General features: G+C 46.7%; 1 protein-coding gene across 2 annotated transcripts in view; it reads right to left on the bottom strand.

The window, feature by feature from the left end:
• Window positions 1-15,138, bottom strand: part of BAIAP2L1 (BAR/IMD domain containing adaptor protein 2 like 1) — a 159,298-nt gene that overhangs the window by 117,138 nt on the left and 27,022 nt on the right. For both annotated transcript variants that reach the window (XM_053276789.1, XM_053276790.1), the window contains one exon: window positions 14,665-14,716. The gene's annotated coding sequence lies outside the window, so the exon portion shown is untranslated. The remainder of the gene's footprint in view (window positions 1-14,664; window positions 14,717-15,138) is intronic.

Raw genomic sequence — 15,138 nt, 5'->3', positions numbered from 1 at the left:
GCGCCACGGCAGTGCCGAGATCAATGGTGATTCTCATGGACAGCTAAGCCCAGGCGTAGCTGCTCGTGAGAACAGCCTCAATGAATGTAAGATGATCTCCCAATTTCTAACATCAAAGATCTTGTGTGGGGGGGCGGGTGGATGTAGCCTTGGATTCAGGTAGATACAGTACTGTTGTCATGAACTGTAACTGTATTTATCACTTACATTTTAACTTTGCATAATCATGCTCTCTGTCTGTTCCTCTTCCATCACATAGTCCTTTGATCCCACCTTTTACCCTCCCTCCCCCCCCAAATCTGATGCAACAATAAATCTATTAATCTTTAAGGTGCCACAAGACGCGTTGTGATTTTTGCTGCAATAGACGGATATGGCTTCCCTGTGGAAGTCGCCTGTGTGATGTACTCAAGGAGAACCAGCTCTGTAGGGCAGCGACATTCAGGAACCAGCAGTGTTGACAGTTCCTCAACCAATTATTTCTGCCTAATAGGCTCTTGTCAGGCTCCTTCTTCTTTTGCCCGTGCATTGCACCCAATTTTATTTGGGTGAAGGGCCACAGCTCAGTGTTAGAGAGCATGCTTTGCATGTAGAAGGCTCCGAATGCATTGTGGATGGAGCGGAAGCATGTCTGGCTTTAGTTTGAGTATAAAGGTGGTGTCACCCTTGCTTCTTTCTAGAAAAGCAATCAGCCTTTCCTAGAACTTTCCCTCTATGTTTGGAAAGCGATCCAACATAGCTAAAATTGGGTTTAAATAAATACCAGGCATGTGGAACTCCCTGCTGGACGACCTCCCTGCTACTTCTACTTTGTCTGTTTCCTGTAGAAGCATTAAGATGTTTCTTTTCTGACAGGTGTTCGGGTTGAGTGCAGTTTTATTGCCACTGCTTTTACTGTTGCAGCCTATTTCTGAGCAGAGTTGTTTGATCCGTGTTTTTATTGACCACTTGAATTTTTCATTGTGAGTTTCCTACATTTTGGAACATAGAACATAGGAAGTTGCCTTATACTGAGTCAGATCATTGGTCCACCTAGCTCAGGATTGTCTACACTGACTGGCAGAGGCTTCTCCAAGATTTCAGGCAGGAGTCTCTCCCAGCCCTACCTGGAGATGCCACCAGGGACTGAACCTGGGACCTATGGCACCCCGCATCCCGTAAGGGGAACATCTCACAGTGCTCACATCTAGTCTCCCATCCAAATCCAGACCCTGCTTAGCAAAGGGAACAATTCATGCTTGCCACCACAGGACCAACTCTCCTCCCCTAAAGGAAAGGTGGGGAGCACAATATAAATTTATTTTAAAAATACATACATAGATGAAAAGTTCTGGCTCAGGATTTGACATCCTTGAGGAAAAGAACAGACTGGAGCCTTAAAGTGTCTGCATAATGCTTGGCTTATTTACAAGTCTTCAAGCAGAGAATCAGCGGGACAAGCAACATGGGCTCATAGCAGGCAGGAGGTCTGCCACTTCACATCAGGAGGACCCCAGAGAGACATTCCATGAGTGCCTTCAGTTCAGCCTCTGCTTCTGACACTCACTGTTCCCTGGAACCTTTTCCCCTCCTTCCCCTTCCTTCCTGGATGGGACGTATCCCTTTCCCCAAGCTCTGACAGCTCTCCCATTCAGTGCAGTTCCACAACATTTTGCTGCTTGAGGCAAAGCACCCAATGGCACCCCTTCCTCAGGGCGGCCCTTCCACGAGGCAAGGTGAGGCACTGCCTCAGGTGGCAGATTATTGGAGCACACCAGCAGGGTGGCAAGATGCCCCCTGTCACCACCTCCATCAAAGCAGCTATTTGGGACTGATCTGACCAGGCTCTGCAAGGAGCACGGTGAGCAGATAGAGGGCTGCCCTCCTCTCCTCACCCTCTTTGCAAAGCCTGCAAGAAGCTGAGAAGAGGCTGCTGGCAACTTGCTCTCCTCCTCACCCCCTTGCCAGTTTCAAAGCCGCAAGTCAGTGTTTCAAAAGGGGGCTGATCCCACCAGAGGCAAGGGGCAAGGCAGCATCCCCTCAGGTGCCACAATCATTTCGGCCGTCCCTGCCCTGCCCTTTCTCTTTCCCTCCCCCACTACTTACACCTCAGCTCTGATTCCCCCTTCGTTTGTCAGCGAGACAAAACACGAAGAGGAAAAGCTGTTGAATCAGTGCCAAGTAAGTCAACCTCTCTCACTGTACAAAAATGAGCTGGCGTTGCTGGCCTGCCTTTTCCTTTTCAACCCCTTCCTGCTGAGTTTCTTGGCAAGCGGCATGCTCCTCGTCTCCAGAGAGTCATTATCCATGCCACCTGGGTCCCCTAAGGCTGCTCAAGCACCACTTGCAAGGCTGCCTGTGGGCTCGGTGATGGTCCTTGGACTCGGTGGTGGCATCAACTTTCACCGCCACTGCTTCTCTGGCCAAACCTTTCTTGGACCTCTCTCTCTTTCTCTTTGACCACAGCCTAATAAATAAAGGATAAGTGGCATTCCATGGAGCGACTGGAAATAGGCAGAGAGTACTTCTATCCTACGAGTTACACCTACTACTGTTTAATAACTAACTAAACTAACTAACCAACTTTATTTGTTAGCTGCACCGTAACAAATTGTTATCCCCTGCTAACTGGGGAAAGAGGCACCTTTTCAAAGTGGTGAATCACTTATGTTTAGCAGGGGGAGAGCAACCGGCCTTATCTAACCCCAGCACAGCATCCCTCCAGTGGCTGTGGCTAGCGTCTACCTTATGTTTCTTTTTAGATTGTGAGCCTTTTGGGGACTGGGTCTGGGAGCCATCTTTATTTATTTGATTTAATTTATTTCTCTATGTAAACTGCTTTGGAAACGTTTTTTGAAAAGCGGTATATAAATATTTGTTGTAGTAGTTCTCTGGGCAGTTCATAACAGCTCAACAGTAAAAGGCAAAGGTAAAGCATGCTGAGCATGCCATCAAGTTGGTTTTGACTCCTGGTGCCCACAGAGCCCTGTGGTTTTCTTTTGGTAGAATACAGGAGGGGTTGACCATGGCCATCTCCTGCACAGTATGAGATGATGCCTTTCAGCACCTTCCTATGTTGCTGCTGCCCAATAGAGGTGTTTCCCATAGTCTGGGAAACCAGACTATACCAGCAGGGATTTGAACCAGCAACTTTCTGCTTGTTAGTCAAGCATTTCCCCGCTGTGCCACTTAAGGCGACTACAACAGTGAAAACATCCAATTAAAACACATAACACCAAACAAACAAATTACAATATAAAATATAAAAGACACAATACAGTACAAAACATTTTAAAACTTAAAAAAAACAACAGTTTTCTAAAAAACCCTTTTTACTTAATTTTAAAACGCCTGAGTGAACAGAAAAGCCTTCTTCACCTGGTGTCTAAAAGAACAAACTGCCAACGCAAGGCGAGCCTCTCTGGAGAGGCTGTTTACAAACCTCTTTTCAACAAACGTTCTCAAAGAGGTTTACGCAGACAAATGCAAAAATAAATAAATCGGACGGTTCCTAGTCCCCAAAGGGCTGACCGACTGAAAAGAAACATAAGGTCGATACCAGCAACAGCCACTGGAGGGATGCTGTGCTGGGGGTGGAGAGGGAGCCAGCGTGGTGTAGTGGTTAGAGCGCTGGACTAGGACTGGGGAGACCCGAGTTCAAATCCCCATTCAGCCATGAGACTTGCTGGGTGACTCTGGGCCAGTCACTTCCCTCTCAGCCTAACCTACTTCACAGGGTTGTTGTGAGGAAAAACTTAAGTATGTAGTACACTGCTCTGGGCTCCTGGGAGGAAGAGTGGACCACCACTTCCATCACCGCCAGCCACAACGACATATCGCTTGGTTTCCCAGCTCCGTCTGGTGTGGTCTAGACAAATATGTCACCGGTCAGGTATTCTTAAAGCCTTGTTTTCTCAGCAAGGCTTTAATCTCTGGCTCAATCCAGTCACTCCCTTGTTTGACATTGTAATTGCTTCTCGTCCTGCTACAGTATTTAAGCTATGAATATTTTCTACAGGGTTGACAAAGGAGGCTTACTACTCCCTAGTATGTGTGTTTAGGATTGCAGCCCCAGAGCGGTTTCCTTTTGAATAAAATGCTAAGACGATAACTACCTTGGCTTCTGGAAGCCTTCCGCTAGGTTGTGCTTAACACAGATCTGATGAATCAAAATAAAATTTAACTGAATGAAATATTAGTATGACAGTGCAAAATAAAATAAAAAAGCCCCATCTAGCAGAGCCAATGTTAATTTCATGAATAGGTATGAAATTACACGTTTTATTATCCTGCTCAGATTTATACGCCCATAACCTCACACCCACGTGCGTGGCAGAAGAGTGGGAACATAATTCTGGCTCATCCTCTCCCTCCCTGCCTTTCCCTCTCTCCCCCTCCCTCTCTCTTCATGCAGGGGATTTCATAACACTGCATTAAAGGAGTGATCATTTCGCTCACACATTTTAATAGGATTGTTTTCATAACAGCCAAAAGCACTTTCACTCTAGTTCAGTATGAGAGGTGTTTTTGTCTCCGAGGGACAGAGGAAGCTTACCACTTCTGCACCCAATTTTCAGTACATGGGTTTTAATAAATTAGGGCACTATCATCTAGGAACTTACGGGCTGTTGCGTGGTTTCCTTTCAGGGACTGAGTTGGAGAGCTTCTAGGTGGGTTACGCCATTGAAGGTGGGCAGATAAGACTTTTGGGAGCCACCCTTTTTTGCTAGCAGCAGGGGCGGAACCACCACTGCACAAATGGGTTCAAAGAACCCGGGCCGCCACGCTTCAAGGGCCGCACCTCGTGCCCTAGCCACACCACTGCGTATGACGTCAAACACAGGGGTGTTATTTTGCTCGCAAATGAGGCCACAGAAACGGTGCCAAAGCAGCTCTCCCTGCCTTTTAACCCAAGCCACTATCTCACGCACTCAAGAGCAAGAGAGCTTCCTACGTTCCCCCTAGTCAGGGGCAGGTCTCCCTTATAAAGGCAGGGAGAGTTGCTCCTGGCCATGCTGTGAATGCAGCGCTGGACGGATTCTGCTCATAAATGGGGCCCCTTGGCCCCGTATGCGAGCAAAACCATGTGCAGCATTCGCGGAGTGGCCGGGAGCAACTCCGGCCACGCTGCAAATGCAGCGGTGGCCGGAAAGAGCTTGCATATGATCCCATTTGCGAGCTAAGCTATGCCCCCTGCTCCTGACATCAGATGCAGGGTGTGTGAAGTGGGAGTTAGGGATGTGGCAGCGGGCTGAACCTGGGCCGCCGCTGATCTCCCTCCGTCCCTGGCTAGGGGGAACACAGGAAGCTGCCTCGTACTGTAGCAGACCACTGGTCTATCTAGCTCAGTATTATCTACACTGACTGGCAGCAGCTCTCCAAGGTTACAGGTAGGAGTCCTTCCTGGCTTCTACCTGGGGATGCTGCCAGAGACATCTTCTGACACCTTCTGCATGCAAGCAGATACTCTTCCACTGAGCTACTGCCACACCCCCTAAGAGAGATAGCTTACATTGTGCACATGTAGTCTTCCATCCAAATGCAAACCAAAGCAGACCCTGCTTAGCAAACAGGACAATTCATGCTCACTATCACAAGACCAGCCCTCTTCTTCTTGAGAGCTACCAGCATGAGATAGTGGCTTGGGGAGGTGGAGCCAGTCACAAAATGGCAGATTGTGCAAAAATTTACGTTGACAAAATAAAGGATTTTAACATCCAACCTCCTGTATTCTAGGAGCAGGTTTCCTGCAGGATAGGAGAAGATCAAGAAAGGATGCTTTGTGGGAGAAGAAACTGGAGAGAAATTAATGGGAGAGAAAGTAAAAGCAATCCTGAGTGCTTCAAGTGGCAGAGATTAAAAGCGGAGCAGCCTTGGCCTCACTCAGCCAGCCAATTAGATTTGCAGTATTTGTTGGGAGGGGAGAGAGAGAGAAGCTAGATCAAACCCTGGGAGTGGATAGACTTATGTAAGTCTCATGTCAGCCCTCTTCTTACCCTGAACTCCTTTCTAGCACAATTATACCCTGTACAGACACCAGACAGGGACATTGCACAATTTCTGCAGCTCCACCTGCTGGCCAGCCCTTGCATTCCAAGAATGCACCCTTTTTCATTATTACTTTTCTATCAGCTGGGGAAAGTAAAGGCAAAGTGTGCCGTCGAGTCGGTTTCAACTCCTGGCAGCCACAGAGCCCTGTGGTTGTCTTTGGTAGAATACAAGAGGGGTTGACCATTGCCTCCTCCCGCACAGCATGAGACGATGCCTTTCAGCATCTTCCTATATTGCTGCTGCCTGATATAGATGTTGCCCATAGTCTGGGAAACATATCAGTGGGGATTCAAACCGGCAACCTCTGGCTTGCTAGTCAAGCCATTTCCCCGCTGTGCCATTAAGTGGCCTGCTAGCTGGGGGGAAAGGGTGCGTTATTTTCGGAATGCAAGAGCTGACCAGCAGATGGAACTGCAAAATTCATGCAAGGCCTCTGCTTGGTGTGTGAACAGAGGGTAAGATCATGCTAGGAAGTAGTGCGCTAGCCTGCAGGAGAGTCTGTATGGTGAGTAAAACAGTGCTTGGAACTTGTATGGAGACTTTGCAGATCCCAAACTTTATTGCCTTCTGAAAACCCCCGAGACTGGAACGGAAAAGCTGGGAAAGAGTGAGCTGTGAGTGGAAATAATTTGGGGGTACAGCCTGCTCCCTGATACAATAAAAATGACTAATAAAAATGTGCACGTCAACGTAAAATGTAAAAATTGTACTCCCTGACTTATAAAAATGTACATATTGCTCAAGTTTACCTAATTCTCAACTTATACATAAATGAACCAAATATTGCAAGGAAGCCGAGAGTCCCCGGTGATCTCTCCTCCAAACGAAGGCAGATTCTGAGCAGAAAGGTGCCTCTGGAACTTCTCACCACTTGGGGAAGTGGGCAGCGTGCCCCAAAACCTCCTTCACTCAACAATAATCCTTCTTCCTTTATTGGCAGATTTGGGAATTGTGCAACAAGAACATGAGCCTTGCATAAACATTCACTAATTATTCATGGAGGGTTTAATGAAGAACATTATTCTTTAGCCTTTGACTCGCTCTTGCTTCTTTCATTATGATAATTAAAACAGCTTTTATTTGTACCCTATAAGAAACCATCTGGACAGCAAAACCAACATAAATGTTTACTTAGAACACTTGATATATACGACAATCTCAACATATTTTCTTGCTGGCCAGCTTAATGGGATGAATGGAGCTGAAACTGACTTTGTTCCGGCAAGGGTACATTAGAGATTTTTAATTATGTTTGGTCAACTGTGACAAATGGCAAATAAACGTGTTAATACAAAGTTTGCAGAGACCACTGACTAAATTCACAGAAGCTTTCAGTTTCAGCTGGAAATTGCTAGCAGGGGTTCTCAGACCTGGGCCCCCAGATGTTGTTGGACTACCACTTCCATCATCCCCAGCCTCAAGGGGATGATGGGAGTTGTAGTCAACAACAGCTGGAGAGCCACGGTTGCTTATCCTCTTCTAGACGAACTGGCAGCAGCTTTCCAAGGGTTCAGGCAGGAGTCTCTCCCAGCCCTACCTGGAGAGGCTGCCAGGGATTGAACCCAGGACCTTCTGCATGCCAAGCAGATCCTCTGCCACTGAGCTACGATCCCACCCCAAGGGGAATATCTTACAATACATGTAGTCACCCATCCAAATGCAAACCAAGGTGAACACTGCTTAGCAAAAGGTCAACTCGTGCTTGATACTGCAAGACCGTCTCACCACCCCATAAGCTCATGGGGCTCCCACAATGCCTCTAGTTTGGCCCAAAGGCACAGAAGATAAAGGAATCACGTGCTTAACCAATTAATTCAAATCACACAGGTATATTGCCAAAACCTCCATTGGGGTGCCTTTTTGAGGATACTGAAAGAAGCCTGAGATCTTTCAGTTTTACAAATGAAAGGTAGCACTCATTCTTAGAAGGAATATATTAACTACCTTCTTTTTCATCCCCTTGCCCGTGAAATAGACAAGGGAACTTATGACACAGATCAAAAACAAATACATGGGCTTTTAAATGGAAGCCCCACTAATTTGCCCTTGCTGATTAAAAAGTTGTCCTCGTTAGCTAAGAAAAAGCAGTCATAGATTAGCCCAATTTAAAGCTTGCTGTCTCAATAAAAATACAAGCATTCAACCTAAAAACTTAACAAAGAGAGAAAGTGTGAAATAGTGGTTAAAGTAGATGAAGGGGAGGAGAACTGGTCTTGTGGTAAAGGTAAAGGTGTACCATCCAGTTGGTGTTGACACCTGGTGACCAGGAAGCCCTCTGGTTGTCTTTGGTAGAATACAGGAGGGGTTGACCATGGCCATCAGTAGGAGATCAGCATTTCAGAGATCAGCATGGCCATCAGCATTTCCCTATGTTGTTGCTGCCTGATATAGGTGTTTCCCATAGTCTGGGAAACAGACCAGTGGGGATTCAAACCGGCAACCTCTAGCCTGCTAGTCAAGTCTTTTCCCCGCTGTGCCATTAGGTGGCTGGTCTTGTGGTTGTGAGCATGAATTGTCCCCTTTCTTAAGCTGGGTCTGCCTTGGTTTGCATTTGGATGGGAGACCACATGTGTGAGCAAGATATTCCCCTGAAGGGAAGGGGCCAAAGCTTAGTGGAAGAGCATCTGCATGCTTGCATCCAGAAGATACCAACCTCACCCCCTGGCATCTCCGCAGGAAAAAGACTCCTGCCTGTAATATTGGACAGCCACTGCCAGTCGGTATAGACAATACTGAGTGCAGGTCTGGCAACAATGGTCTGACTCAGTATATGGCAATTTCCTATGTTCCTATGACCCAGGTTCAAATCCCCGTTCAGCCATGAAACTCACTGGGTGCATCTGGGCCAGTCACTTCTCTCTCAGCCTCCTACAGGATGGCTGTGAGAATAAACATCACCATGTACGCCACTCTGGGCTCCTTGGAGGAAGTGCAGGATATAAACATAAAAATGTAATGAAATGAAACCAAGGAAAGGGATGCAGGTTGTTAGATCTAGCAATCCCAAAATGCCTTTAAGCTGAACATATACTGGAGAAGAGGATGTCGGAGACAGCCGAGCAGAAAAGGATTGCTGGGAGCCTGGAATCGCCATCCATCCTAATATTAATATTTTAATCCTGCATTAGTGAATCCCTGTCCTTATTCACACCCACACTGCATTACTTAAGACTTATTGTAATGCAGCATTCATTTGACTTTTTGAGAATAATCTCCCTTGTGAACGGCCTCTATTTCAAGCGCTTAGAAACATTTAATCTGATTTGTCAGAGCAGTGGGAAGATGTTTACATAATACAGTATAAAGAACTTGCTGTCGTATTATTTAAATCAGATACTGGAGTTTAAATTAATTCTAACCAGATTTCTCCCCTCTTTGCCCCTCCTCTGGTCCCCTGGTCACGTCGGCTTTGTGAAAACTGACCCAATTGCAAAATAGATGCCCTTCGATGCACTGGGGCTGGGAACATAGTTTCATGCCAGCCTTCACGAAATGGAGGTCTGCGTTTGTTTATTTACTACGCCCATATTCACTTTTCTGGCCAGGCTCTTGAAGAGATTTGCGATCTAAAATAGTAGCTTAGCTGGCAGCATCTCTAGGCAGGCCTGAGAAAAATTCCTGCCTGAAGTCTCTTGCCTACCCCTGCCCACTACAACAAGCTTGAGAGTCAAGTGCCTACCCCTGCCCTACACACACACACACACACACACACACACCTCTCTTTACAACAACAACACAACAACAACAACTACTACTACTACGGATATGTATATACTGCTCTTCAACCAAAGTTCTCAAAGCGGTTTACATAGAAAAATAAATAATACATAAATAAGATGGTAAATAAACAAGACTAAAATAATTTAGTCAGGACTCCACAGCACCCCACAATATCAGCGAAAGCCTAAATAAACTGATACAAGAAGGAACTTTTGGTTAATGTCAGGGTTCTTGTAGCGTTCCAGATGCAGGTTTCCTTCCTTCTGGGATCTGAGTGGGCATACTGTGGCTTGGGAAAATATGAGCGGAAAGCAGAATTTCTGTCACTTCGGGAAAGTATATCGCGAGTTTCCAAAGTCGCAACACCTTGAAAAAGCAATGGGATGCATAAGATATGGCGTTCCCACCCACTACATGGGAAAGTTCAGAGAAGAAGCCAGAGCAGAGAATGACTCAGAAGGCTCTTGCAAGATTTACTGTGGATTCTGGCAGTATTTCTTTTTGTGCCCGGCCCTCACCACTCATGGAGCAGGGTGTACGTGGTCCCAAAGAGCAAGTCATTAACACTGGTTGCTAAGCTTATCTGTTCCTGCATTAATACAGGACTTTGAGATCACAAAGTGACTGCTCCAGTGGTGACTGGATGCACAGAGACGGGTGATAAACATTCTGGCTCATTATCAATGCTTCTGAAAACAAAGTGTGGACCAGCAGAGAAATCTGGAAGGAAGAAACCAGGTATGGGGATTTTGACAACACGGTTGCCCAGCAACAGGCAGCAGCCCTATGCACACATTATGTTCAACATGCATACAATGAGTGTACAGTGCACACAGGTACAGATCTCTGCACAGGCACAATTATTCACATGCTATGTGGAACATGGGTCCAGCAGAACACTTCCTAGCTGCACAATGCATTTGCAGGGTGGGTAGGTGGGTTCTGTACCTATGTACACTTTAAAAATGAATGCAGGCACAGTCATTCACACAAAAATGTGAACCTGTGTGCAGACATCCGTACACTCATACAACATAATGTCTGTTCAGGTATATGTGAATATGGCACATGAATATGATGCATATTTATGTACCGCTTTTCAACAAAAGTTCCCAAAGTGGTTTACATAGATATGACTAAATTAATAAATATGCACACAGATCTTTTTTTTTTTTTTTTTTGCGTGAATGACTGCACCTGAGTTCATGTTAAAAGTGAACCCAGGTTCAAGCTCCCTGAAATGCAGGATACAGGTTGGAAGTGTGCTGCTTCATGTGCTTTCAGCATCATGTGTGAATAACTGTACGTGTGTAAAGACTGGAAGGGAGGTAACTGGGCGGTTCGCCACCATCTCCTCCTGTTTCAGTCTGGAATCCACAGGCAGTGCTCCACTGAAAACACGCCGAGTTCAAGTGAATGGTACTTAATGTTGGAGAATGAGTTCCAGCAACATAGACTGTGCACCTTCCATCCTATTGGCCACTAGGGGCATTGGGAATAGAGAGAGTAAGCATTAGTCGTTAGATGCCTTTTGGTTCCAGCAGCATCTGGTGGGCCACTGTGCGAAACAGGATGCTGGACTAGATAGGCCTCCTTGGGCCTGATCCAGCAGGGCTGTTCTTCTGTTCTTATGCATTTCAAAACCGGAGCCTGACAGCAAGTGAATAACTCAGGAAGGACATTTTGTCCACTTTTGCTGTTTTTAAAGTGAAACATTAAGGCTGTTCACATGAGCATCCCAACCCAGGTTTGGGCAGCCCTACCTGAGTAGAGCTGCTTGTGTGAAGCACCGGGAATGGCCCCGATCCTGGAGCTGCCCTCCCACGTATCGCAGGTTTTTAATTCAGCCATTTACCTGGGAAGAAGGTGCAAGCATGCTCCTCTACCCAGGAAAATGGTCGTGTGAAAGTTCAGGCTAGTGCCTGACTCACGGGGAAATCCACCAATGCACCATGCTCCTCACACAGCAGTGCATTGTGGGATTTCTGGAGGCTCCTCCTCAGCGTTTCCCCAGCCTCCAGAACGCTGTGCCACGAACCCCAGCGGTGATCGTATGTACGGCGTGGTAATGGCATCAAGATGACTGTGTGGGAGAAAGATAGGTATACTCCGGCCTACCCCCCACCACCCTGTGTGAACGACCTTAATAACTGCCACATCATGACTGCTGCAAAAATAGCACCCCCTTAAAACCCAGCCAACAGGTTCCTTCTTGTCAACTGACAACTGCAATTTCGCACTTTGCTAACCAGAGTGCCAAGAACTGTACCTGCTATCTATGAGACACCCACACTGGGACAGTGCACACAGAAGAAGGTGGTTTCCTAATATTAGCAGCCTTGAGACATCCTTCTGTGGAGTACTGTACTTCTCAACATGCAGTAGTTGGTTAATTGTGCTGCTGAGCGGAAAGAGAAGGGTGTGGTTCAGGAGAGCCAGCATGGTGTTTTGGGCCAGGGCCAGGGAGAACCGAGTTCAAATCTCTGTTCAGCCATGAAACTCACCGGGCTTCACTTGGGGCCAGTCACTTATCTTTCGGCCTCACCTACATCACGGGGTCTATGGGAGGAGAGCTGGTCTTGTGGTAGCAAGCATGAGTTGTCTCCTTTGCTAAGCAAGATCTGCCCTGGTTTGCATTTGAACAGGAGACTACATGTGTGAGAACCAGGGCTGCTTTGGGAAGAGCATCTGCATGCTTGTGTGCAGAAGGTTCCAGGTTCCCTCCCTGGCAGCATCTCCAAGACAGGGCTGAGAGAGATTCCTGCCTGAAACCTTGGAGAAGCCGCTGCCAGTCTGCGCAGACAATGCTAAGCTAGATCGACCAATGGTCTGACTCAGTATATGGCAGCTTCCTATGTTCCTGTGGTTGCTGGGAGGATAAACATATCCACATACACCTCTCTGGGCTGTTTGGAGTGCAATATAAATATAAATAAATAAATAACATGAATAACTTCACTCCCAGGGGTGCAGATGAATGGAAAGCCTGAGGAACAACTACTCATCTGATTTTTCTTTCTTTTTTTTTTTTAGGGGAGAGGTGAGGAGGATCCTTTTAGAGAGGAGATAAATATATTTTTTGGGGGGAGAGCAGTAAAATGGGAGGACTCTTAAAGGCTTTGGTGGGATCTACACCCCTGTTCACTCCCATGAAACACACACACACCCTTTGATGCTCGGCGGGGGGGATGTCAGAAGAGAAAATACTGAGCTACTATAGATGGACCAATGGTTTGCTTCAGTGTAAGGCAGTTTCGGGACTTGGAAGAAAAAACATCCAGAATGAATGCAGGAATTCAGTGCAGTTCCTCTATAGCCCAGCATCTGCTGGATATTTCACTTGCAGTCTCTCAGAGCTCAAGGTGAGAGGAATAACACAGAGGGTGGAGGGTTGGTTTTTTTTTTTTTTAAATCATCCTGATTAGCTGTGTGTTGTTCTTTGCATATATGCATTTTTATTGTTCATTAGCCTGTGAAATGCCAGATAGCAATCTCCCAAGATAAAGGTTGGGTCAGAGACCCCAAGGCAGGAGGGAAGAGCATCCTGTCCAAAGGGACTTTCCACAATATGATAAAGGTCCAAATGGTTTCTTGACAGTTTAATAGTCTGCTAACTCTAAAACGATGTGCCCAAAATAGAAGCATAGAAAGGGGGAGAGGAATGCCTTGCATTTCATCCTTGACTTTACTTAGATGTATAGACTATTCTGTTCTAGAATCTGGGGTGCATAATAATCATAGGATTTAAAGCCGGAAGGGTCCTCTGAGGTCTTCTCCAAGCCCCTGCCCAGTGCAGGAAACTTCTACAGCATCCAGTTTGTTTGTTTGTTCATTTATTTATTTGTCAGATTTGTACACTGCCCCAAAATTTTGTCTCTGGGCGGTTAACAACAACACAAAACAAGTTAAAACATACACAAAAATCTTAAAACAATTAAGGCAATTAAAACAATTAACAACTAAACAGTTGCAGGGGAACCTTCTGCTCTTCCCAGAGCGGCTCCATCCCCTGAGGGGAATCTCTTCCAGTGCTCACACATCTAGTCTCCCATTCATATGCAACCAGGGCAGATGCTGCTTAGCTAAGGGGACAAGTCATGCTTGCTACCACAAGACCGGCTCTCCTCCCTATGATGCTGAGCTATGACTCTTCCACACATCATAGGATGCTACCTTCTACCGGGTCAGATCCCTGGTCCATCTAGCTCAGCACTGCTCACACAGACTGGCAGTGGTCCTCCAAGGTCCCCAACAGGACCAGCCCTACCTGGAGAAGTATTCAGGGAAGGATTGAACCTGGGACCCTCTGCACACAAACAGACCACTCTGCTGGGGTGCTGGCAACAGGAAGGGGAATCACTTAAACCTCTTTCCAGAGCACTTCATAAAACTCTCATTTGTATCTGGGAAAGGAGCCAACCTCTGCCGGGGTTGTGAAGGGAAGGCTTTCAGTCACGATCGCTACGCAGTGGGTTGTTTGAACTACACATTCATTGAAGGAAGATGCACATTTGTAGCCTTCCTCATTTATCCTCACCCTGAATGACAAATCTGTGCTCTGTGTGTATGAGGCCGCTGCTTGGACACAGTAAATAATACGTTCCCGTCGCTGATGAGCACACAAAGCTGTTTGAAGCCAAGCCAACCCTTTGCCTTTCTGAGGCATGACACAGTCAGGTTGCTCGCAAAAACCTGCAATGGGCAACTTCACTTGCCACTGCTTCGCAGAACTGCCTTGCGTGGGTAAAGCCCAAATCGCACCCCGCAAATTAAAAGCGTTACCAAATGAAACTATAACGTCAACTGGTTGGATTGGAGAACTTCCAAACAGTTTTGCAACAGCCTGACCCCAGGCAAAACCTCTATATCATCCTGTGTCGATATATCTGAGATCCGTAAACACGCATACGGTACCTGATTTATGACTGGGTGCGTCAGGGACTGCTCAGGGCACTGGAACAGAGCTCTGGGAACAACAATAAAACCAGGTTAGAAAGTTAAATTAGGCGGTCCAAAGAGTTACGTATTACTTTATGAATCTTTCCTTTAGGAAACAGCTGATGAGAGTCTAAGATCAAGGCAGCCCTTTGGGACAGAAACATTCAGAGGTTGTTCTCAGCAGCAGCCAAGATAGGGCGAGGGCAGCTAAGCCCGGGTTTGGCTGCCTGTGAAAAGTGCTGGGAGCGGTGTGGCTTCTGTGGCACTTCAGCGGCAAACCCAACAAGGGAGCCCACCAGTTAGCTGAGGTTAAGGGTGCAAGCATGCCCTCCAACCAGGCTAACTGCTCATGTGGCAGTGCCGACACAGGAGGAGGCTGCTGGCCAACGTTGGGGGAATCCCCACAATACAGCACTCACTCACATGGTGCATTGTGGGATTTCTGGGTGG

This window comes from Hemicordylus capensis, chromosome 13 (assembly GCF_027244095.1).
Source record: "Hemicordylus capensis ecotype Gifberg chromosome 13, rHemCap1.1.pri, whole genome shotgun sequence".
Classification (NCBI taxonomy): Eukaryota; Metazoa; Chordata; class Lepidosauria; order Squamata; family Cordylidae; genus Hemicordylus; species Hemicordylus capensis.
The sequence above is the reverse complement of the archived record's forward strand: the minus strand, read 5'-3'. Positions and strand labels throughout refer to the sequence as shown.